Source organism: Geotrypetes seraphini, chromosome 1 (genome assembly GCF_902459505.1).
Source record: "Geotrypetes seraphini chromosome 1, aGeoSer1.1, whole genome shotgun sequence".
Classification (NCBI taxonomy): Eukaryota; Metazoa; Chordata; class Amphibia; order Gymnophiona; family Dermophiidae; genus Geotrypetes; species Geotrypetes seraphini.
Genome location: NC_047084.1, coordinates 91,726,074 through 91,749,042, shown reverse-complemented (window position 1 = coordinate 91,749,042; position 22,969 = coordinate 91,726,074). Strand labels below are relative to the sequence as shown.

The 22,969-nt window shown below is 44.2% G+C and overlaps 1 protein-coding gene across 1 annotated transcript in view; it reads right to left on the bottom strand.

Moving 5' to 3' along the window:
• Window positions 1-7,736: 7,736 nt before the first annotated feature.
• SKOR2 (SKI family transcriptional corepressor 2) overlaps window positions 7,737-22,969 on the bottom strand; it is a 111,513-nt gene continuing 96,280 nt past the window's right edge. Inside the window, exon 8 of the mRNA XM_033929234.1 lies at window positions 7,737-8,241. The gene's annotated coding sequence lies outside the window, so the exon portion shown is untranslated. The remainder of the gene's footprint in view (window positions 8,242-22,969) is intronic.

The following is a 22,969-nucleotide window of genomic DNA, read 5'->3' as shown; positions in this document are numbered from 1 at the left end:
CATTATATTCCGGCACACAATCCGGACGCAGTCCAATTACATTAGCGGGAAGCGATTTTATGGTCGCTCCCGACACAGCTGTTCATTAGGAGTTTAGAGTAAGGTTCCCAGTGCATGTGGATGGAAATTTATTGAAATATTTGAAAAGTATTTATTAGGTTCATAGACAACCCCGCGAAAGACAAAGGCGCGCGCCGACAACTGAGCGCAAGATGGAGGCGCACGCCGAAGAAAATTACAGTTTTTAGGGGATCCGACGGGGGGTTTTGTTGGGGAGCCCCCCAGTTTACTTAATAGAGATCGCGCCGGCGTTATGGGGGGTTTGGGGGGTTGTAACCGTCCGCATTTTACTGTAAACTTAACTTTTTCCCTAAAAACAGGGAAAAAGTGAAGTTTTCAATAAAATGTGGGGGGTTACAACCCCCCAAACTCCCCACAACGCCCCTACAATGCGGCACGATCTCTATTAAGTAAAGTGTGGGGGGGTTCCCCCCACACGACTCCCCGTCGGAGCCCTAAAAACAGTAATTTTCTGCGGCGCGCACCCCCGCGCTGCGCTCAATTGTCTGGGCGCGCCTTTGTCCCGGCGCACTTTTGACCTGACACCATTTATTATTGAAAAAATATTTATTACTGAAGATAGGAATACTTGGAAGAGGGATTTTTTTTTTATGCCGATGGGTAACTAATAGCAGCCTGAATGCTTATAAAATTAGCAGCAGGCACGAGTCTGAGGCTTTTTCTCTCCCTTTACAAGATTCCTGAAGCACAGCAGTGGCTTTTTGAGTTTTAAATCCACAGTGCATTGTTGAGCCTTAGGAAAAGATTAAAAATGATGCTATTGTAAAGGAGTACAACGTGAAATCTCTTTTTTTTGAGAACAGGATTTGCACTAAGGGTATTTGAGGTTTTTGATTGTGTTTGTGATTGTGAGTGTGGAGTGAGTTATTGGATTAAGGGCTCCTTTTACAAAGGTGCGCTAGCATTTTTAGCGCGCGCTAGCCGAAAAACTACCGCCTGCTCAAGAGGAGGCGGTAGCGGCTAACGCGCGGCATTTTAGCATGCGCTATTCCGCGCGTTAAGGCCCTAACGCACCTTTGTAAAAGGAGCCCTAAGTGACTTGCCCAGGGTCACAAGGAGCAGATTTGAACCCACATTCTCCGAAAGCCGAGGCTATAGCTCTAACCACTGTGAAGGGATCTGGATCCTAAGAACTTTGGGTGAAGAATAGGATTGCCATATGGCTCCAGAAAAAGGAGGATGGATTGTGACAGCCGGGTTTTACTTCCACAATAGGATGAATTGTGACATCTGGGTTTTACTTCTACAATGGAAATAAAACCCGGATGTTTCAATCTTTATAAAAGGAGCCCTAAATTTTTTTTCACATTTTGCCTTACATATGTCACAGCTGCAACACTAATTTAATACTTAGAGGGCCCTTTTTTATATGACATCCAAATCTGATTTTAGATATTTTGTAAAACATGTCCAAATTTCCAGTGCCAAACGGTTATTTTCTAACCAGAAAAAAAATCTATCTTTTTCGTTTGAAAATTAACATATTTTAGACATTTTCATGCTGTTTGTCTTTCTTTATGGGTCGTTTTCAAACAAAAAATGTCCAAAGGAAAAACACACAAAAAACAAGCCATTGGGACATCGTGGGGCCAGCAGTCCTACTAGATTGGCCACACAGACCTCCCAGCAAAAAGGTGGGGCAGCTTAGGGGGCACTGCAGTGAATGTCCCAGGTACATATCACTTCATAACTCCCTTATATTGTACAGTGAGCCCTCCAGAAATAACAAAATGTATTGTACCCAACTATGCACCACTACATAATACTGAAATCATCCTTCTCAACATTATTGATGGCTGCTGGAAACTCATGATAAGGGTAACGGAGTTCTTCTGGTGCTGCTGGATCTCAGTGTGGCATTCAGTACTATTGACTAGAGAGTTGCGCGGGGACAGAAATTCCACCCATCCCCGCCAGGATCCTCTCCATCCCCACCCGTCCCCGTCAGGATCCTCTCCGTCCCCACCCATCCCCGCAAGGAATTACCTCCATCCCCGCCCGTCCCCATAAAAAGCAGCAATTACTTCTGACAGGATCATCAATTCCACAGTTTCTTTTGTGTTTGCGCTGCTGTTTTCCTTGTGGAATCTCTTTGGTGGAACCCTTTTTTTGTTTTTTGTTCAGGTAATTAACTTATAAACCCTCTCTTTTACTAAGGTTGACATGTCCATTATATTATATGGATGAACCTTGCTTCCAAAGCCTTCCATCCCCATGGGATGGCTAGAGGGAGGTCCCTGTGGGAGTCTCGTGGGCCAGAGGGGGGTCCCCGTGGGAGGCCCATGGGTTGGGGGGATTCCTGCGGGACCCGTGGGATTCCCGCGATCCCCGTTCACATGCAGACCTCTACTATTGACCATCCTCTCCTTCTTGCATGGCTCTCTGAAATTGGTATCTGAGATGCTGAATAGAGAATGACATGGTGCTTGTTACTCGTGGCTAGCCACGGGTAACCCGCTGAAATGGGGAGAGAAAAATTAGTGGTTGCTGCGGGGACAGGGACAAGGCCATTCACCACCCCATGGAGCGGTGAATGGTCTTCTCTCCACAGTGAAGCCAGCACAGATCGTGCGGTCCAGCATCCCCACCCGATTGCCGCATCCCACATCCTGCCATCTCCCTCCCTCCACCTCACCTTAGGTGCCTGCTGAGTCCGACTTTACTTCTTCTCCCAGCCGCATGCTTTCAATAAGCTGCGCGTGCGCGGCTGCTTGAATTGTTGAATCTTCCCCTCTGACGCAACCGGAAACAGGAAGTTGGGTCAGAGGAGAAGATTCAACAGCTCAATCAGCCGCGCGCGTGGCTTATCGAAAGCGTGCGGCTGGTAGAAGAATTAAAGTCAGACTCGGCAGGCACCTAAGGTGAGGTAGAGGTAGGGAGATGACAGGACACGACAATCAGGCGGGAGGGGGCTTCTGGACCACGCGATCCATGATAGCACATGTTCCCTCACATTAGGAAGGAGGTAGTGGACAGTAGTCACGGGGACAGGGTAGGCACAGCGGTCGTGGGGACGGGGTGGGGACAGTGGGTGTGGTGACAGGGATGGGGCGGGGACAGTGGTCGTGGTGACGGAGCGGTAACAGGGATGGTGGTTGCAGGGACAGGGCAGTGATGGGGACAAATTTTTTCCCCGTGTCATTCTCTAATGCTGAATAATAGATCCCAAAGTTTACTGCTCAACGATGCGCTATCCAAACCAATCAAATACAGTGTTCCGCAGGGGGCTCTACTTTTCCCCCCTATTATTCAGTCTCTACATTAGACCTGTCCTAGACATAGCCCACAAATACCAAATACAGATTCACTCCTTCGCGGATGACAACCAACTACACCTAACGCTAGGAGAACTCCATGATGAACAGATTGCAAAACTCCTAAACTGCCTCTCAGAAATCACGAACTGGATGTCCATCAACAAATTACAAGTAAACACCTCCAAAACAGAACTCTTTTGGATCGATATCTGTCCCTCTCTACCTTGACTACCATAACTGGGAGATGATGAGGGAAAGGGCATTCTTCTGGCAAGCCCCAGTCCTCTGGAATGACCTGCCAAGGAAAATCAGGCCGAAAATGAATTTTCATAAGTTTAAGAACAGACTAAAAACATTTTTTTCAGCAAGCCTTTGGGGTTCAGTGGTTGGGTTAGGGTGCGGGAATGGTTCTGTGAAGGTATAGATGTGAGGTTGTTGGCGTGCTCTTGAGTGAATGAGGGTAGTTTTCCCTATATAATGATGGAGTTTCTTTCATTTTAATGACAATTTATAGTAAATGTTTTATTGTGAACTGCTTAGTTCTTGCCAAAGGTAAGTGGTATATAAACTTTTAAATAAACAAACATATTGGGGGATTGGGGGAAGGTCAAGCTTGTATCCCTCTAGTGGTCAGCTAGTGCTCATTTTTGCCCCACAAAAAAAAATCTATCTGCTGCTTTATGCCATTTTGGGGATGTTTTTGTTTCATAAATGAGCCCCTTAACCTCAGGTAAGTACTTTCTATGTTTTCTCTCTCTCAAAGGGGTCCTTCTACTAAGGCGCACAAATGCTAATGCACCCATTATATTCTATGGATGTGTTAGCATTTAGAACGCGCTAATCGATTAGTAAAAGGATCCCAAAATGTGGTAGTGCCTGCCTGTCTGTCTGTTTCTCTGCATTGTCTTTGTTTTTTTGGTCTCATTCTATGTCTCTGTTAACTTTATCTCTTCTCAATATTGATATCACTTTATCTCAGTGCATATTTCTATTTCTCTGTATGCTCACTTAAAATATTACATTCACTCAGCTCTCTTATTCTCTTCCCAGAACTCTCTTGGATCATTGAATGCCAGTTGGCTTTTCTAAAGGACCTCAATCAAGTATACCAGGTACGTCGTCTTCTTTTGTTCAACTTTATACCTACAAGACAAGTCTGTCTCCCTGGTGAATGCAAGCTTTTTGGTGTGCTCGTCTTCTGCATACTTCTAATTGTTTCTGGCTTCTGAAATAAAAAAAAATAATTCAAAATTCCCTGCCTAAACCAACTCCATATATTCTTTTATTTCAGAGGCACTCATGCTAACATTCTCCCAGGTTATTCTTTACACACTCTTCCAGAAAATAGTTGCAATTTTAAATAAGATTTCCTAACTTTGTCCTACTCAGAGATTTTAAAATGTTCCATTCAATCGAGCACTTCAAAATATTCTCTCTCACTTTCAGCTCATCAAACAATAGCCGGTTTGGTCACATACCACATAAATAGGTGACATTAGTAATTTCTATTAGAGAATGACACGGTGACAAAATTCATCACCGTTCCCTTCCCCGCGGATAACCGCAGGAAATAATCCCATGTCATTTTCTAGTGTCTATTTCAACCTCGGTCCTTCTACACCAGCATTCTTCAAAGCAAAGCTTGCGGGACAGTGGTTGTGGCTATTCATACTCTGATTCTTATGTGAGCCAAGGATAATGAAGCCATTGTGACATCACTGATGTGATTGGCTCTTAGGCACTGGTGGAATGAGGCATTATGACATCACAATATCTGCTCTGGATACCAGAGACTGTCATTCTGTAGTGTCTGTTTCAACCTCAGTCCTTCTACACCAGCATTCTTCAAAGCAAAGCTTGCGGGTCAGTGGCTGTGCTTATGTGAGCCAAGGATAATGAAACCATTGTGACATCACTGATGTGATTGGTTCTTAGGCACTGGTGGAATGAGGCATTATGACATCACAATATCTGCTCTGGATACCAGAGACTGTCATTCTGTAGTGTCTGTTTCAACCTCAGTCCTTCTACACCAGCATTCTTCAAAGCAAAGCTTGCGGGTCAGTGGTTGTGGCCATTCATACTCTGATTCTTCCCTCTCTCTTTAAAGAATGACATGAAGATGGTTTCCTGCTGTTATCCAGGGGGACGGGAACGGTGATGAATTTTGTCACCGTGCCATTCTCTAATTCTATCTTTTGTCAGCACAGTATAGCAGTACATAGGGCTCCTTTTACAAAGGTGCGTTAGGGCCTAAATGCGCAGAATAGCGCATGCTAAAATGCCACGTGCGCTAGCCGCTACTGCCTCCTCTTGAGCAGGCGGTAGTTTTTTGGGTAGCGCACGCTAAAAATGCTAGCGCACCTTTGTAAAAGGAGCCCATACTTTCTCATACTACATCAAAGTACAGATGTTTCCCTGTTTACCATTTCCCACAGGCATTCGATATCTTCTTGAAAAACTACCAAAGCTCTTCTCACGCAAGCCACACTGTAGTTCCATAACCTCCCTTACCAGTTTTACAAAAACATTACTTCGAATGTGTCGCACGGACACAATATTCTCTTTTTTTCAAAACCTACTCATTTAAATTCGACATTTCATGGAAGTCGTAGGTCTCCCCGCTTTCCTGTTGGTTATACAATGGTGGCTCAGACTACTTCAATCTTTGCTAGCAATATATAGTGATAGGTATGTTCATCCGAATAACCAGCTCTAAGGGGGAAGGGTTTGTGATGTACTTAGGGAGATTTTGCCGTTCCTTATCCAATTTTCCTTGGAGCTCCAGGGGCCAAGGGATGCACCTGGACTCTGAAGAAAGAGTGATGCGGCCCAGGATGGTGTAGGGATAAGAAAATAAGGGCCAGATTCTATAAATAGCACCGAGTGGTGCCTACATTGTAGGTGCTGCGTGGCACGGATGTCAACAAAAAAATCAGTGATGTTTATAGACTCACATCTAGTGGCATCTAAGTGGACTTCGGCATCGCTAGGCGTCTTAGACATAGGTGCCACTCCATTACTCCACCTAATTTGGAGGCGCCTATGTTGGACGTCTAACGACGCCTAGGTCAACCATGCCTATTCTCCACCCATAACTATACCTACTTGTTGTTAGGCCTCCTTAGGCCTAGGTGTTGTTAGGCCTAGGTGTTGTTAGGCCTCCTTAGGCATGGGAGGGCACCTCCACTTAGGCATTGCTAGGCGTCCTAAGAGTTTGGCACTGAACTCTTAAATTGATTAATTCATGTTTGCTTTTTTTTTGATTGGCTGAAAACTGGCATGGTCAATTACCATGCCAATTAAGCCAATTAAAAAATAAAGATTGGGCATGGATTCCAAACTTAGGCATCACTAGGCAGCTGCAAATAGGATGCCCAAAGTAGGCGCCATTTATAGAATTCCCCAGTAAGCGTTTGAGAACTGTCTCCTAACATGTCAAGGGATCAAGGCACCCGTCCCCGTCAGGATCCTCTCCGTCCCCACCCGTCCCCGCAAGGAAGTACCTCCATCCCTGCATAAAAAGCAGCAATTACTTCTGACAGGATCATCAATTCCACAGTTTCTTTTGTGTTTGCGCTGCTGTTTTCCTTGTGGAATCTCTTTGGTGGAACCCTTTTTTTGTTTTCTGTTCAGGTAATTAACTTATAAACCCCCTCTTTTACTAAGGCTGATTTGTCCTTTATATTATATGGATGAACCCTGCTTCCAAAGCCTTCCATCCCCATGGGAGTCCCATTGGCTAGAAGGGGGTCCCCGTGGTAGTCCCGTGGGCCACAGGGGGGTCCCCGTGGGAGTCCCGTGGGTTAGGGAGGGATTCCCGCGGGATTCCCGCGATCCCCGTTCCCATGCAGACCTCTAGTTAGTAAGTCCAACAAATGGAAGAGGAGGGACTTGGTGAGCATATAGACAGTAGTAGAGGGCTGGCTATGAGCTTGAAGACTACAGGGACCTGAGGTGAAAAGGTGATGAGTTGGATGCATGGAGGGAGGTGGAAGAAAATTCCGAAGCCAAGGAATCTGGTTTGCTTTGCTTGTGTTGCCAAGTGTCCTTATTGACATTTCTTTTACTCTGTACCTGTTTTGACAAAACTGTTCAGTAAATATTTGTGAGGAAGAACATCTCAATGGTAGGGCTTTCAAAGCTTTCTTTTCATACCCAACCAAGTCCTAGGGATCAGGTGAATGGGGTGCCAGCCCCTGCCCACCTTAACGATCCTGTGCTCCTCCCAAACAGTGTCCTGGGGCTACATGTACACTGAATTATGGGGAAAAGCCACAATTTTTATTTCATAGATGTTTTTTTAATTATAGACTTTTATCCACAGGAATATTAAAGAAACTACAAGAACAGAGTTAAATACCTTTTTTCTTCTTTTTTTTATAATGGTGATTATATTCTTAATTACACTCAATATTAAATTGTAAAATATCTGCAGAAGAGTACAATTTGAATTCAGACAGCAGGCAGAGTACAACAGAAGGGTCTCGAGGGCTGGCGACCATGCCACCCAATTCCCAGTCTTCTTCTGTGAAAGGTTTGTGTAGGACTCGATGCTCCTTTCGCATTGTCATGATTCATTATTTGGTGTTTAGGAGTCAGTGGTAAGCCGAGTGTTGGCAGTTCTGTCCTCAGTTTATCCTTCCAATGTTCGCACATCTATCAGCCCTTCTAGGAACTCCAAAAAGTGTGCCGTCAGGTTGTTGTATGATTATTTGCTTAATAATTAATGGCTGCTACATTCTATGTTACATGGCTGGCCATGATGCTTTGAGGTCACTTGTCCTTGGGTTCATATGAGCCCTTGTAGAGGTGATTTTTCTCCAGTCTTTTATACAGGTTAGAATTCACTTAGTGGTGGGTCATATTTTACAAGAGAGCAGCTCCGATGGGTCCAAAGCCTCTGTGGTACAAACAAAGAACAGAAAGAGTGAGACATGACCACTCAGCTGGTGCTAAGCATTTGAGCATCTGGTCTGATTCCAAAATGCATCGTGGGCCAGAGCAAAGATGTGTCTAGTCAAAAATAGAATTGTTCAGAGTATTCAAGACTTGCCTTCCAATTTACAAATCTAATATATTACAAGTAAATACACTACTGCAAAGAGTAATAATTCCCTTGGGCTACAACAGTTCTGAGCAGCTGGAGTTTTTGACTCATTCTACTGCAGGAGTATTCAACATGTGGCCCCCGGGCTACATGCAGCCCCTGAAGTCCTTCATTGAGGCCTTCAAACATTTCACTAAATTGCTCTTCAAATCCTGTAAATGCAATACCTTCATTCTTGCCAACTTGATATTAGTAACCGGTGGTGTAGCGAAGGAGGTTGGTGCCCCGGGGCAGTGGCGCCCACTCTTCCCCACTGCTTGAACACCCCCCCCCATCCTCAGCGTACCTCTTCACATTTTGGCTGGCAAGAACAGCATCTTCGATCTACTGCTTGTGTCTATCTCGGCTCCCTTCTGACATCACTTCCTGGTCCCGCGACCAGGAAGTGACCTCAGAAGTGAACCAAAGCCAGTGCGCCTGTGAACATTTAAACAAGTATGCAGGGGGTGGAGGTGTGTGGAGAGGAAGAGAGGCACCAGCGCTGGTGATCCCCGTGAAGATGGTGCCTGGGGTGGTCTGCTGCCCCGCCCCTCCCCATACTATGCCACTGCTAGTAACTGCAAACAATCTCTTTTAAGTGTGTTACTCAAGTGTCTCATTTATGGAATTTGCTACTGTTGACAATCCAAAATAAAGTGACTTTCTAAAAATATATCCTTGAAGTGTTGTAGAATCAATATTAGTATCAATTTTTAATGTTTAATATCCAGTCTGAACAAGCAGGTTTACAAAATTAGTAGTATGTGTAAGCTTGAAAACTTTTGGGGGTGCTCAGAGCTTTCTCGTATTCCCACTGTGACACTTTACATGAAAAAGGTTGAAGACTCCTGTTCTACTGTAATACCGTAATCAGGAATAGTTTTTAGGGTAACAGCTGACAGATATGAAGGAAATTACTGGTAGTTAGTGGGATGGTTCTGGTCACTTTTAATTATGCTGTATGTGATATTTACATATGCCACATCAGCATTTCTGTAGGTGACATCAATGTGATTCTTCTAATGGTTTGAATAATTCATGTATATTTGCATGAATAAAACAGCGCATTACCTTTGGAAATGAATAGGCTTTCATGAAGCTGCTAATATACGTAGTGCTTAAATGAACACAAGTTTATCTACATATAAGAACATACGAATTGCCGCTGCTGGGTAAAACTAGTGGTCCATCGTAGAGAATGACACGGTGACAAAATTCATCACCGTTCCCGTGGATAACTGCGGGAAACCATCTTCATGTCATTCTTTAAGGAGAGAGGGAAGAATCAGAGTATAATTGGGCACAACCACTGACCTGCAATCTTTGCTTTGAAGAATGCTGGTGTAGAAGGACCGAGGTTGAAATAGACACTAGAAAATGACATGGGATTATTTCCCGCGGTTATCCGCGGGGACGGGAACGGTGATGAATTTTGTCACCGTGTCATTCTCTAGTCCATCATGCCCAGCAGTCTGCTCCCGTGGTGGTCCTTAGGTCAAAGACCAGTGCCCTAATTGAGTTTAGCCTTACCTGTGTACGTTCTGGTTCAGCAGGAGCTTGTCTAACTTTGTCTTGAATCCCTGAAGGGTGTTTCCCCCTATAACAGCCTCTGGAAGAGCGTTCCAGATTTCTACCACTCTCTGGGTGAAGAAGAACTTCCTTAAGTTTGTACGGAATCTATCCCCTTTTAAATAGGGCTGGGGTGGGGTTTGAAGAGGCATTCCCCTGGGTGGAGCTGGGGCGCAGCTTGAAGAAACATACCTGGAGAGCAAAGTTGGGTATCTCTATGGGCATAGAAGCTGATGTTTCAAAATAGTTTATAGTTTATTTATTTATTGTTAGCCTTTTTACAAAGCGGATCACAAAATCACATACATAACAAACATCCATACAAAATCAGACCACAAGCAAATACATCTTCTGTCCTCCATAATGCTCATTATCCCACCATAACGCAAAAATGATTTTTCAACACCCGTATTTCATTTTACAGAATAAATATCTTTTTATCAATCTTTAAAAAATCTTCACATCTCCTTGGTGCCTTATATAAAGCGGGAGCTTATTCCATTCTACGGGGCCTACACATGAGAAAAACACTTGCTCTAGTTTGTAGTCTTATTTCCTTCCTTGTTGGTAGATATAAATCACAATGGCCCTCAGAGCGTAATTTTTGAAGGGGAGTGTAATTTTTGGAGGGGCCTAAGGCTATTGGGCCTATTCCGGTTGGCCCAGGCGCCTCAGGCCCCACTTGTGGGCGAGGTTTGAGCCGCCTGGGCCAATCAGGCCTTAAGACCAGCCATTCCGGGGATGGCTGGCCGAACAACCAACGAGTTTCAGGTATGGGGAGGGGGTTTGGGGTTGGGGTGGGGGGGCTGCGTCGAGAGCAGGAGGGCCTGTGATCCCTCCTGCCCATATTTTAGTGGGGGTGGGAGGTAGGGGGTTTCGGCAGGACAAGAGGGCTTGGGCTCCCTCCTACCCTGATCGAGTCGGGGGTTCGGGGGTGCCACGGGGCAGGAGGGCTTGGGCTCCCTCCTCCCGGATCGGTGTGTGTATATGTGTGGGGGTATTCTGTAACTGGTGTTATTTTTGACAGACACCGGTTACAGAATCATAGAAACATAGAAATAGACGGCAGATAAGGGCCCACGGCCCATCTAGTCTGCCCACCTTAATGTCCCTCCCCTACCTTTGCCCTGTGAATAGATCCCATGTGCCGATCCCATTTGGCCTTAAAATCAGGCACGCTGCTGGCCTCAATCACCTGTAGTGGAAGACTATTCCAGCGATCAACCACTCTTTCAGTGAAAAAGAATTTCCTGGTGTCACCTCGTAGTTTCCCGCCCCTGATTTTCAACGGATGCCCTCTTGTTGTCGTGGGACCCTTGAAAAAGAAGATATCTTCCTCTGCCTCGATGCGGCCCGTAAGATACTTGAACGTCTCGATCATGTCCCCCCTCTCTCTGCGCTCCTCGAGCGAGTATAGCTGTAATTTGTCAAGCCGTTTTTCGTATGGTAGATCCTTGAGTCCCGAGACCATCCGGGTGGCCATTCTTTGTACCGACTCCAGTCTCAGCACATCCTTGCGATAATGCGGCCTCCAGAATTGCACACAGTATTCCAGGTGGGGCCTCACCATGGATCTATACAATGGCATAATGACTTCCGCCTTACGACTGACGAAACCCCTTCGTATGCAGCCCATGATTTGTCTTGCCTTGGACGAAGCCTGCTCCACTTGATTGGCAGCCTTCATGTCCTCACTGACGATTACCCCCAAGTCTCGTTCTGCTACCGTTTTTGCTAGGATCTCGCCATTAAGGGTATAAGACTTGCATGGATTCTGGCTGCCCAGGTGCATAACTTTGCATTTTTTGGCATTGAAGTTGAGTTGCCATGTCCTAGACCATCGCTCCAGTAGGAGTAGGTCGTGCATCATGTTGTCGGGCACTGAATCTTCGTCTGTTGTGCATTTGCCCACTACATTACTCAGTTTGGCGTCATCGGCGAATAATGTTATTTTACCTCGAAGCCCTTCTGCCAAGTCTCTTATAAAGATGTTGAATAGGATTGGGCCCAAGACTGAGCCCTGTGGTACTCCACTAATCACCTCCGTCATTTCGGAGGGGGTGCCGTTCACCACCACCCTTTGGAGCCTACCTCCAAGCCAGCTCCCAACCCATTTCGTCAATGTGTTACCTAATCCTATAGAACTCATCTTGCTCAGTAACTTGCGGTGTGGTACGCTATCGAATGCTTTGCTAAAGTCCAGGTACACGATGTCCAGGGACTCCCCAATATCCAGCTTCCCCGTTACCCAGTCAAAGAAGCTGATCAGGTTGGATTGGCAGGATCTCCCCTTAGTAAATCCATGTTGTCGGGGATCCCGTAGATTCTCCTCATCCAGGATCTTATCTAATTGGTGTTTGATTAGAGTTTCCATTAGTTTGCTCACTATCGATGTTAGACTCACTGGTCTGTAGTTTGCTGTCTCCATCTTTGAGCCTTTCTTGTGGAGTGGAATGACGTTAGCCGTCCTCCAGTCCAACGGGACGCTGCCTGTACTAAGGGAGAGGTTGAAGAGTGCGGACAGTGGCTCCGCCAAGACATCACTCAGCTCCCTAAGCACCCTGGGGTGCAGGTTGTCCGGCCCCATTGCTTTGTTAACCTTGAGCTTTGACAGCTCACCGTAGACACTGCTGGGCGTAAACTCAAAGTTACTAAACGGGTCAACTGAGCCAACCCTTGTTTGTAGCTGAGGGCCGAGCCCTGGACCTTCTCGGGTGAAGACTGAGCAGAAGTATTTATTTAATAGTTGGGCTTTTTCCGAATCCTTTTCCACATAGTCTCCGTCTGGTTTCCTAAGACGTACAATTCCGCCTGAGTTTTTTCTTCTATCACTGATATACCTGAAGAAGGATTTATCTCCCTTCTGGATGTTCTTTGCTAGAGAATCCAGCTTTTAGGCGAAAAACTGACTCCTCCTTTGCCTAAAAGCTCTTGTTTTGGCCGTTTGGGAGTTAGGTTTTTTTTTTAGGTTGATTATATGGTGTTAGTGTAGATGTAGTAGTGATCTGGGCATTTAAACAGCTGAACGTAGAGGCAGGCCATTATCAAAAAAAACCTCCTTTTGGACTTTTTTAAAATAATGGACATTTTCCCTGCTTCTACTTTCAACGTTTAAGGCCTTAGGCCAAAAGGGGACTTAGACTTTTGTTTTTATTATGCCCCTCCACGTGTACATTGTTGTTTTATTGCATTTTATACTTTTTGATGTTTTTATCGTATGATTAGAGAATGACATGGGGACAAATTATCCCCATCCCCACAGGAAATCAGAGCTCCTTTTAATGCACGGAATAGCACGCGCTAAATTGCCATGCGCGCTAACCACTACGCCTCCTTTTGAGCAAGCGGTAGATTTTTGGCTAGCGCGCGCTAATCCGGTGCGTGCGCTAAAAACGCGAGCGCACCTTCATAAAAGGAGCCCTCAATTTCCCCCTCCCTGCAAGTTTTGTCACTGTCCCTGTCCCATTCCTGTAAGCTCTGCCTTAACCGCACAAGCCTCGAACACGTGGATTTTAAAATGTTTGAGGCTTGTGCAGATGAGGACAGAGTTTACGGGGATGGGGCAGGGATAATCAACCAGACTTCATAAATAGACTCCTAATTCCTTATAACACAGTAAAAAGCCTGCGTTCAGCATCTCAAAATCTCCTCAGTATACCCTCTCTAAAACTGATTAACACTTTGCGTTCTAACAACTTTGCAGTTACTGCTCCTACTCTCTGGAACTCACTGCCGAATTATATCCGCAGCGAACTTGATTTAAAACAATTTAAAGTAAAATTAAAAACATTTCTGTTCCGGGATGCATTCGGATAATAACTGTCCTGTTAAGGACAATATTTTATAATGTTAAGAATTATAATCAATCAAATGTTGTTTTTCCCTAACCTACTGTACTTTCCTTTTATGTTGCACTTTTCTTTTATTGATTGTAGTTCCTCCCCACTTACCTACTGTTATCTATTCAAAGTTGTATTAATATGTTCCATGGATTTTATACAGTTTTCCTCTGTTTTTTTTTTTTTTAATTTCTTTATTCATTTTTTCATATTAACACAAGTGTATCAGAAAAATACATATAATCTTATAAACACACACTTGATTTTCCTTCATGAATACTTTAAGTACAATATATCATATTCATATTCATATTTTTATAATGTTTTAGATACTATGTAAATCATTTAATATGTATGACAAATATAAATAAAATAACCCCCCCAAGCCCTCCCTTCCTATTTCAGAAAATCTAACCTAATACTTCAAAATGCATTAATTAATTCATACATATTATGAGGTAAATACAATAATACCCACCCAGATCCCCACTTAACAAATCTCTTATTATGGGAAAATGTTATTAATCATTACAAAAATCTGCTAATGGTCTCCAAATCTTCAGAAATTTACCAAAGTAACCTTTTTGTGTTGCTATTGTGTGCTCCATTTTATATATATGGCGTACCAAATTCCACCAAAAGTTATAACTTAATCTGGCATATGTTTTCATATGTTTTCATATGTCTTTATGTAATTTTACACTGTACACCGCTTAGAAATTTGAGTAAGCGGTTTAAAAAGCTTTTTAATAAGCTTGAAACTTGATAGGAAAATAAATTCCTGGGGTGACGGGGAAAAAATGTGTCCCTGTGTTATTCTCTACTTATGATTATGTTAGGTTTTTTTTTTTTTTTTTTTTTTTGTAATTTGCTTAGGTATGGAATATAAGCTTTTAAATAAATAAATAATTAGTTTGCACGTGGCAATGTAGCTGCGCTAACCAATAAGTGAAGAACATGCCCACTATCCACCCCAAATACGTGCCCCCCACTGCAAAAAAAGTAATATTTTAGTGCATGGGTAGTATGTGCAGGTCCTGATGGATGCCTCAGTGTGCCTCATGGTAAACTTTTGCGGTGTTGTGAATTTCACATCTCACTGCTATCTATTTGTTTTTAAAACAATCTAATACAGGGCTGCCCAAGTCCGGTCCTCGAGATCTATTGGCAGGCCTGGTTTTCAGGATACCCACAATGAATATGCATGAGACAGATTTGCCTGCACTATCTTCTTGGTATGCAAATCTCTCTCATGCATGTTCATTGTGGATATCCTGAAAACCAGGCCTGCCAATAGATCTTGAGGACTGGACTTGGGCAGCCCTGATCTAATATATACCCAATCAGCTCTATTATATTATATTATTTTCTTTTTTTTTTTTTTTTTTTAATCAAATTTTTTTTTTTTTTTTTTCCAGAGTTCCAGAGAGTAGGAGCAGTAACTGCAAAGTTGTTAGAACGCAAAGTGTTAATCAGTTTTAGAGAGGGTATACTGAGGAGATTTTGAGATGCTGAACGCAGGCTTTTTACTGTGTTATAAGGAATTAGGAGTCTATTTATGAAGTCTGGTTGATTATCCCTGCCCCATCCCCGTAAACTCTGTCCTCATCTGCACAAGCCTCAAACATTTTAAAATCCACGTGTTCGAGGCTTGTGCGGTTAAGGCAGAGCTTACAGGAATGGGACAGGGACAGTGACAAAACTTGCAGGGAGGGGGAAATTGAGGGCTCCTTTTATGAAGGTGCGCTCGCGTTTTTAGCGCACGCACCGGATTAGCGCGCGCTAGCCAAAAATCTACCGCTTGCTCAAAAGGAGGCGTAGTGGTTAGCGCGCATGGCAATTTAGCGCGTGCTATTCCGTGCATTAAAAGGAGCTCTGATTTCCTGTGGGGATGGGGATAATTTGTCCCCATGTCATTCTCTAATCATACGATAAAAACATCAAAAAGTATAAAATGCAATAAAACAACAATGTACACGTGGAGGGGCATAATAAAAACAAAAGTCTAAGTCCCCTTTTGGCCTAAGGCCTTAAACGTTGAAAGTAGAAGCAGGGAAAATGTCCATTATTTTAAAAAAGTCCAAAAGGAGGGTTTTTTTGATAATGGCCTGCCTCTACGTTCAGCTGTTTAAATGCCCAGATCACTACTACATCTACACTAACACCATATAATCAACCTAAAAAAAACACCTAACTCCCAAACGGCCAAAACAAGAGCTTTTAGGCAAAGGAGGAGTCAGTTTTTCGCCTAAAAGCTGGATTCTGTAACCGGTGTCTGTCAAAAACAACACCAGTTACAGAATACCCCCACACATATACACACACCGATCCGGGAGGATCAGCTTAGATAACCTGATAGGTGATATATAAATGCCTATATAAAAAAATAAAAATAAAAAAAAATCAGGTACTCAAGCATTTTCCTACAATACACCACACTATTTAATTTCAAAATCCAATGTTGCTCATCTTTACCTAGAACAGAACACAAGGCACATCAACACAGCCTAGGTGCTCATAAGATTGGCTTATGTTTTTCTCTTCTACTCTTAAAAAAAAAATGAATACATATGCTGAGGAAATCCTAGCTTTTTGTTAGTGCCATCCTAATGCATAAGGAATTATATCTTCCGTCTTGATAGAAATTGTTTCTAAGAGAGCATCTCTGTGTCTGTGGTGCAGATTAAGAAGTAAAGTGTCCAGTAATCTTTCTAAAGCTTCAGGGTGTACTGAAAATCACTGTTGCAGTTCTCTGGATGGATTGTGTGCTAAAAGAGGAGGAGGAAGCGGCAAAATAAATGATTGTTCCCCATCATAATGCATATTCAACAGCCTGCATTCTTCTCTTTTCCTTTGCTATCATTGACCATCCTTCTGAAAGGAGCAGCATCTGTGGTGCCCCATCAGATCAGACACAGGACGATGCAATGTCCGTCTACAGCAGGGGTGCTGGGAAGCAGTGGCCTTAATAAGCAGGAACAGTAAGCTGCAGTGTCCCAGAATGACACGGGGACAAATTTTTTTCCCGTTCCCCCGAGGAAACTTACTTTTCCGTCCTGTCGAGTTCTTTTCCTGTCCCTGCCCCACTTCTATAAACTTTGCCTTAACTGCACAAGCTTCGAACACTTAAGATTTTAAAGTGTTTGAGGCTTGTGCAGATGAGGACGGAGCTTAGGCATTGGTGGAATGAGGCATTATGACATCACAATCTGAACTCTAGAATGTTGCTACTTATGATTTTAAAGTGTTTGAGGCTTGTGCAGATGAGGACGGAGCTTAGGCATTGGTGGAATGAGGCATTATGACATCACAATCTGAGCTCTAGAATGTTGCTACTTATGATTTTAAAGTGTTTGAGGCTTTTGCAGATGAGGACGGAGCTTAGGCATTGGTGGAATGAGGCATTATGACATCACAGTCTGAACTCTAGAATGTTGCTACTTATGATTCTAAAGTGTTTGAGGCTTGTGCGGATGAGGACAGAGCTTTCAGGAATGGGGCAGGAACAGGGACAGGAGAAAAACTCGCGGGAACAGGACAGGAAAATAAGTTCCCGCGGGGACGAGGAAAAATTTTGTCCTTATGTTATTCTCTACAGTAGGATGTAGTGAACCTAATAAAAAAAAAAGACAATGGGACATGATTCCTTTGTGAATTACTAAAAAGACTGCTACTCTGCTCTTGCCACGTTCCGGCACATCTGCTTTGATTCCTTTAGAACCAAAATCTTTAGTGTGATTTGCCCTTTGCTGTGGAATACCTTCTCCCCTCTATCTCAAATAGTCATTATGTAGATAAATTGAAAAGTGAACATAGGACTTTCCTAATTTTGAATGCCTTTGGTCCATGACCTGCTCTCCTATACCTCTGGCCCTGGGCAGAATCAAACAGATCGCCAGCATAGTTTCTCTCTATATTAGAGAGCTGCACGGGAACGGGGATGACGGGAATCCCGCGGGACCCGCGGGGATCCCGCGGGTTCCCCCTTTGGGTCACGGGGATCCCGTGGGGACGCCCCCTAGGGTCGCGGGGATCCCGTGGGGACGCCTCCGAGGGTCGCGGGGTTCCTGCGGGGTTGGATCGCAGCGGGGTTGGTCGAGCCGCGAGGGTAGTCTCCTTCTCCTTACCTGCCCTGTCGCAGCACACATCCGAACGGAAATCTTCCCGATGTCAGCGCTGACGTCGGAGGGAGGGCTTAAGCAAAGCCCTCCCTTCCTCCGACGTCAGCGCTGACATCAGGAAGACTTCCGGTCGGCTGTGTGCGGCAGGGCAGGTAGGAAGAAGGCAATGGCGTACGAAAGAGGGGGGAGGGGGCGGACCGCCCCGAAGAATGTGCACAGCCGGTCAGGTCCCCCGATCGACCGACAACAGGCCCGGCCGACAAATCTCCCTGCCCTGTAGCCGCGAATCTAAATTACCTCTTACAGCAGCTTCACTACTCCAGCTGCTGTAAGAAGGTAATTTAGATTCGCGGCTACAGGACAGGGAGATTTGTCCGACCGGGCCTGTTCTGTTGTCGGTCGGGTGCAAAAGCGCCACAAAGGTGGAGGCAGGGAGGGAGGAAAGGTGGAGTGGAGAAGAAAAGACGCTTAAGGGGGGAGAAGGCCGCTGAAAGTACTGGGGAAGACAAAGGGGTGGAAAAGAACGCTGAAAGGACATGGGGTAAACGGGAGGAAGGGGGGGGGAGGACCCTGAAAGCACTGGGGAAGACAAAGGGGTGGAGAATGCCACTGAAAGGACATGGGGAAGACAGAGGGGGGAGAAGGCCGCTGAAAGGACATGGGGAAGGCAGAGAGGGGAGAAGGATGCTGCCTGACAGGACATGGGAAAGATGGTGGGGGAGAAGGACACTGAAAGGAAATGGGGAAGAGGGAATGGGAAGAAGACGCTGGCAGGGAAGAAGACAGAGGTGCCAGACTATGGGGGGAGTGGAGGGAAGAAGATGGGTGCCAGACCAATTTGGGAGGGGGGAGAAAGGGAGAGGCACAGTAACAGAGCAAATGGAAGACACAGAGAGAAGAGAGGCAGTGGATGGAAGGAATTGAATGAGAACATGAAGAAAGCAGAAACCAGGCAATAAAGGTAGGAAAAAAATTATTATTTTTTTTTTTTTTTGCTTAAGGATAAAGTAGTATATTAGTTGTGTTGATAAAAATTTATAAACATTAGAGGCTCTGGTAGAAACCCGTTTACAAAGTATGTATTCTTCCCAATTAATATTTCCAAATTAATAACGTCTTTTTGCTTATTTTTAAATGGGTTTCTACCAGAGCCTTTAATTCAGTAGCATAATTAAATGAAATAACTATTTCTGTAGTTTATAGGGACAGGCGGGGACGTAGGGAATTCCTCGCGGGGACGGGTGGGGACGGAGGGGATTCCTCGCGGGGACGGGTGGGGACGGAGGGATTCCTCGCGGGGACGGGTGGGGACGGGTGGGAGTCCTCACGGGGACGGGTGGGGACGGGTGGGACTTTGGCGGGGACGGGTGGGGACGGGTGGGATTTCTGTCCCCGCGCAACTCTCTACTCTATATCTTCTTCATTTCTCTTTCTCTCCTCTCCTATTCATCTTTGTAGTTCTTTTCCATCTCTGTTTCTTGAATTTTATTGATTGTAAATCACCCCGAAAGGCTCCTCTTGAGCTGTATGTCAAATCTGAATAAGCCTGAAACTTAAACCACTGTACCTCTGTGCCAAATATAGTACCCAGTTCATCATCGACTCTCCTTGGGGTGGTGTCCAGTTCAAAACGCGCGAGACAAACCCAGACAATTATAGAAACATAGAAACATAGAAGATGACGGCAGAAAAGGGCTACTACCCATCAAGTCTGCCCACTCCTGCGCACAGGATGTCAGTGTGCTGGAGTTCAACACTATTTTAAAGCACTCTGAGGGGGGTAATTTTTCCCTAAAAAACAGGGAAAAAGGCTGTTTCCTCTGTAATGGGAAACCCTCTCCCCCCACAACAGGAGCACCAACATTTCTAACTAAAGTGTGTGGTGGGGGGAGGTCCCCCCCCACGCCCTCTCACAGCGCTTTAAAATACTGTTGAAATCCAGTGTGTTGACTTTCTGCACGCGATTATCTGGGCGGGTTTGTCCGCACGCGGTTTCGTCTATGAACCCCTGGGGGCCGTGGCACTTTGTCCACAGTGTTTTTAGCTTTTGCTGAGAAATACACAATGCTAGTTGAGTTACCTCATGGCAACTGAACTTTCTAAGCATTCAATAAATTTGACCCATATAAAGGCTGGACAATCATCATAAGCTATAAAGCTAAAGATGAGGGAGGAGGCAGAGAGGTAAGAGAACCAAGCACTACATTAATGATGTGATAACTGAGGGATTTTGTACGTATTCATCATTTCACAGCTATGTGGTTGTTGATAAAGTTGGTATGTATGACCCATGGTCTCGTGAAACTGAACCTTGGCACTTAAGAAATTGTACACCTGAGTTGGATGTCAATGCTGTTGCCAAAGAAAGAAGAACTTATTTACTTTTGCATACATGGCTCTCATTAGGTTTAAATCATGTGGTGCAGGAACGAGAGGTAAGAGTGGATAACGTAGCTGGTTTTAAGAAAGGTTTGGACAATTTCCTGGAGGAAAAGTCCATAGTCTGTTTTGAGAAAGACATGGGGGATGCCACTGCTTACCCCTGCATCGGTAGCATGGAATGTTGCTACTCTTTGGGGTTCCGGAATCTTTTGTTACTCTTTGGGATTCCAGAATCTTGCTATTCTTTAGGATTCTGAATGGAATGTTGCCACTCCTTGGGTTCCGGAATCTTTTGTTATTCTTTGGGATTCCAGAATCTTGCTATTCTTTAGGATTCTGAATGGAATGTTGCTACTCCTTGGGTTTTGGCCAGGTACTAGGGACATGGATTGGCCACTGTGAGAACAGGCTACTGGGCTTGATGGACCATTGGTCTGACCCAGTAAAGCTATTCTTATGTTCTTACATTCTTAGGTACTCTAAATATTTTCCCTATCTGTCCTGAAAGGCTCACAATCTAACTATAGTATCTAGGGCGGTAGAGAGTTGAGTGACTTGCCCAGGGTCACAAGAAGTGGCACTGGGGTTGAACCCACAACCTTAGGCTGCTCAGGCAGCAGCTTTAACCCCCAGGCCACTCCTTCACTTCGCTGCTAGTACAGTGACTGCAATATCTGAATATTCAACGTTGTTGCCTAAATGGACAGTGTCGCTGAACATTGAGGATGACATTGAACTTAATCCATTCACCATGCCCCCCACACTTTTGGGGGGGAAAGAATTTCATAAAAACAAGAGATATTTCACAGATCTCCTGCCTAGAAGGTGCAGCTGAATACTGCTTGGCTTGACTGCCGTTATTATGAGATTCCCATTTTTCTTGTTCTAAGAATATTAGAGATTTAAGAAGCATTATTGCCTGATGGATGAGCAGATTGTGTGCGGCTTGTGCCTTTAAGCTTTGCTATAATACTGACCTGTCAGGTTATTTCTAGGAAGATAAATGAACGCACGAGGGGAGAGGGGTGATTTTATAACAGACTCCTACAAGATTTGCAAAAATGTGCCTATTTATGAGTAGTTTTTGCACCTAAAGGTCTGTTTATGTGCACAAAAGGGATCTTATCAAATTGCAATAATCAGGGACGGGCTACCTTATTAGTTTCTCTTGGGTTTCATCGGGACAAGGAAATGTTGCTGAACTTGTACTTTAATTTGAAACCAGTATCTTATTTGGGAGGAAGGGTATACGTTTCCTGATGTCTCACAGTGGACGCAATCTAGAAGAAAAGAATTTCTACCTTACCGTGAGAAAGTGATTACATTAGGGGCAGTTTTTCAGTTGAGATTTCCCTGTAAATCAGGGGTCTCAAAGTCCCTCTTTGAAGGCCGCAATCCAGTCGGGTTTTCAGGATTTCCCCAATGAATATGCATTGAAAGCAGTGCATGCACATAGATCTCATGCATATTCATTGGGGAAATCCTGAAAACCTGACTGGATTGCGGCCCTCAAGGAGGGACTTTGAGATCCCTGCTGTAAATGTTTGGTTTCCCTTCAGGGAAGTAAATATGTGTTCTTTGAACCTGCCCAATTAGGTTTCTTTTTAGAAGGTAAAGGTATCTCTACGCATCCGGATTGAATCAGGATGGTTGTAGTATTAAAATATTGAAAGGTTGTTAATTACTCTCTTTGCTAAAGTTTAGCTTAATATATCCCTGCCCCAAGGGTTTGTTTTCTTCTTCTTCTTGCCCCCTTTTCCTATTGTGGACTATGTGAGATGAAATATTACTTTTGTGTTAACTTTTTTGCTTAGATCAGTTAGTACTGATTGTATTGTATTTCAGTATTGCCTTATCATTGTGATGTAATGATAATTTGAAATGATTAAAAAAAAAAAATTGCGATAATCAAGCTATAAATCAGAAACGTGTGGCACCCTAGATAATTTAATTAAATAATTTCCACAATGATGTTCTAAACCGTCTGTTAGATTAATATCAGTGTGACTATATTAATTATCATGTTATAATGTGAATAGTCTTCATGTATTTAGAATATTTTACAAATCTTCCTGAGCCTCCTCGTAGGCATAAAAATATCCAAAAAGAGCAGCAAATTCAACTGTTCTAGTCCATGTCAAATCGCTATTAAAAAATATTTATTTATTTTATTTATTTTTATTTATTTATTTAGATTTTTATCCCGTCCTCCCAGTAGCTCAGAACGGTCTACAAGTGGAAACTGAAGAACCATGGAGTGGACGGAGACGTACATAGATGGATCAGAAACTGGTTGGCGGGTAGGAAACAGAGGGTAGGGGTGAAGGGCTACTACTCGGACTGGATGGGGGTCACGAGTGGTGTTCCGCAGGGCTCAGTGCTCGGGCCGCTGCTATTTAATATATTCATAAATGATCTAGAAACAGGCACGAAGTGTGAGATAATAAAATTTGCGGACGATACAAAACTATTTAGTGGAGCTGGGACTAAAGAGGAATGCGAAGAATTGCAAAGGGACTTGAACAAATTGGGGGAATGGGCGGCGAGATGGCAGATGAAGTTCAACGTTGAGAAATGTAAAGTATTGCATGTTGGAAACAGAAACCCGAGGTACAACTATACGATGGGAGG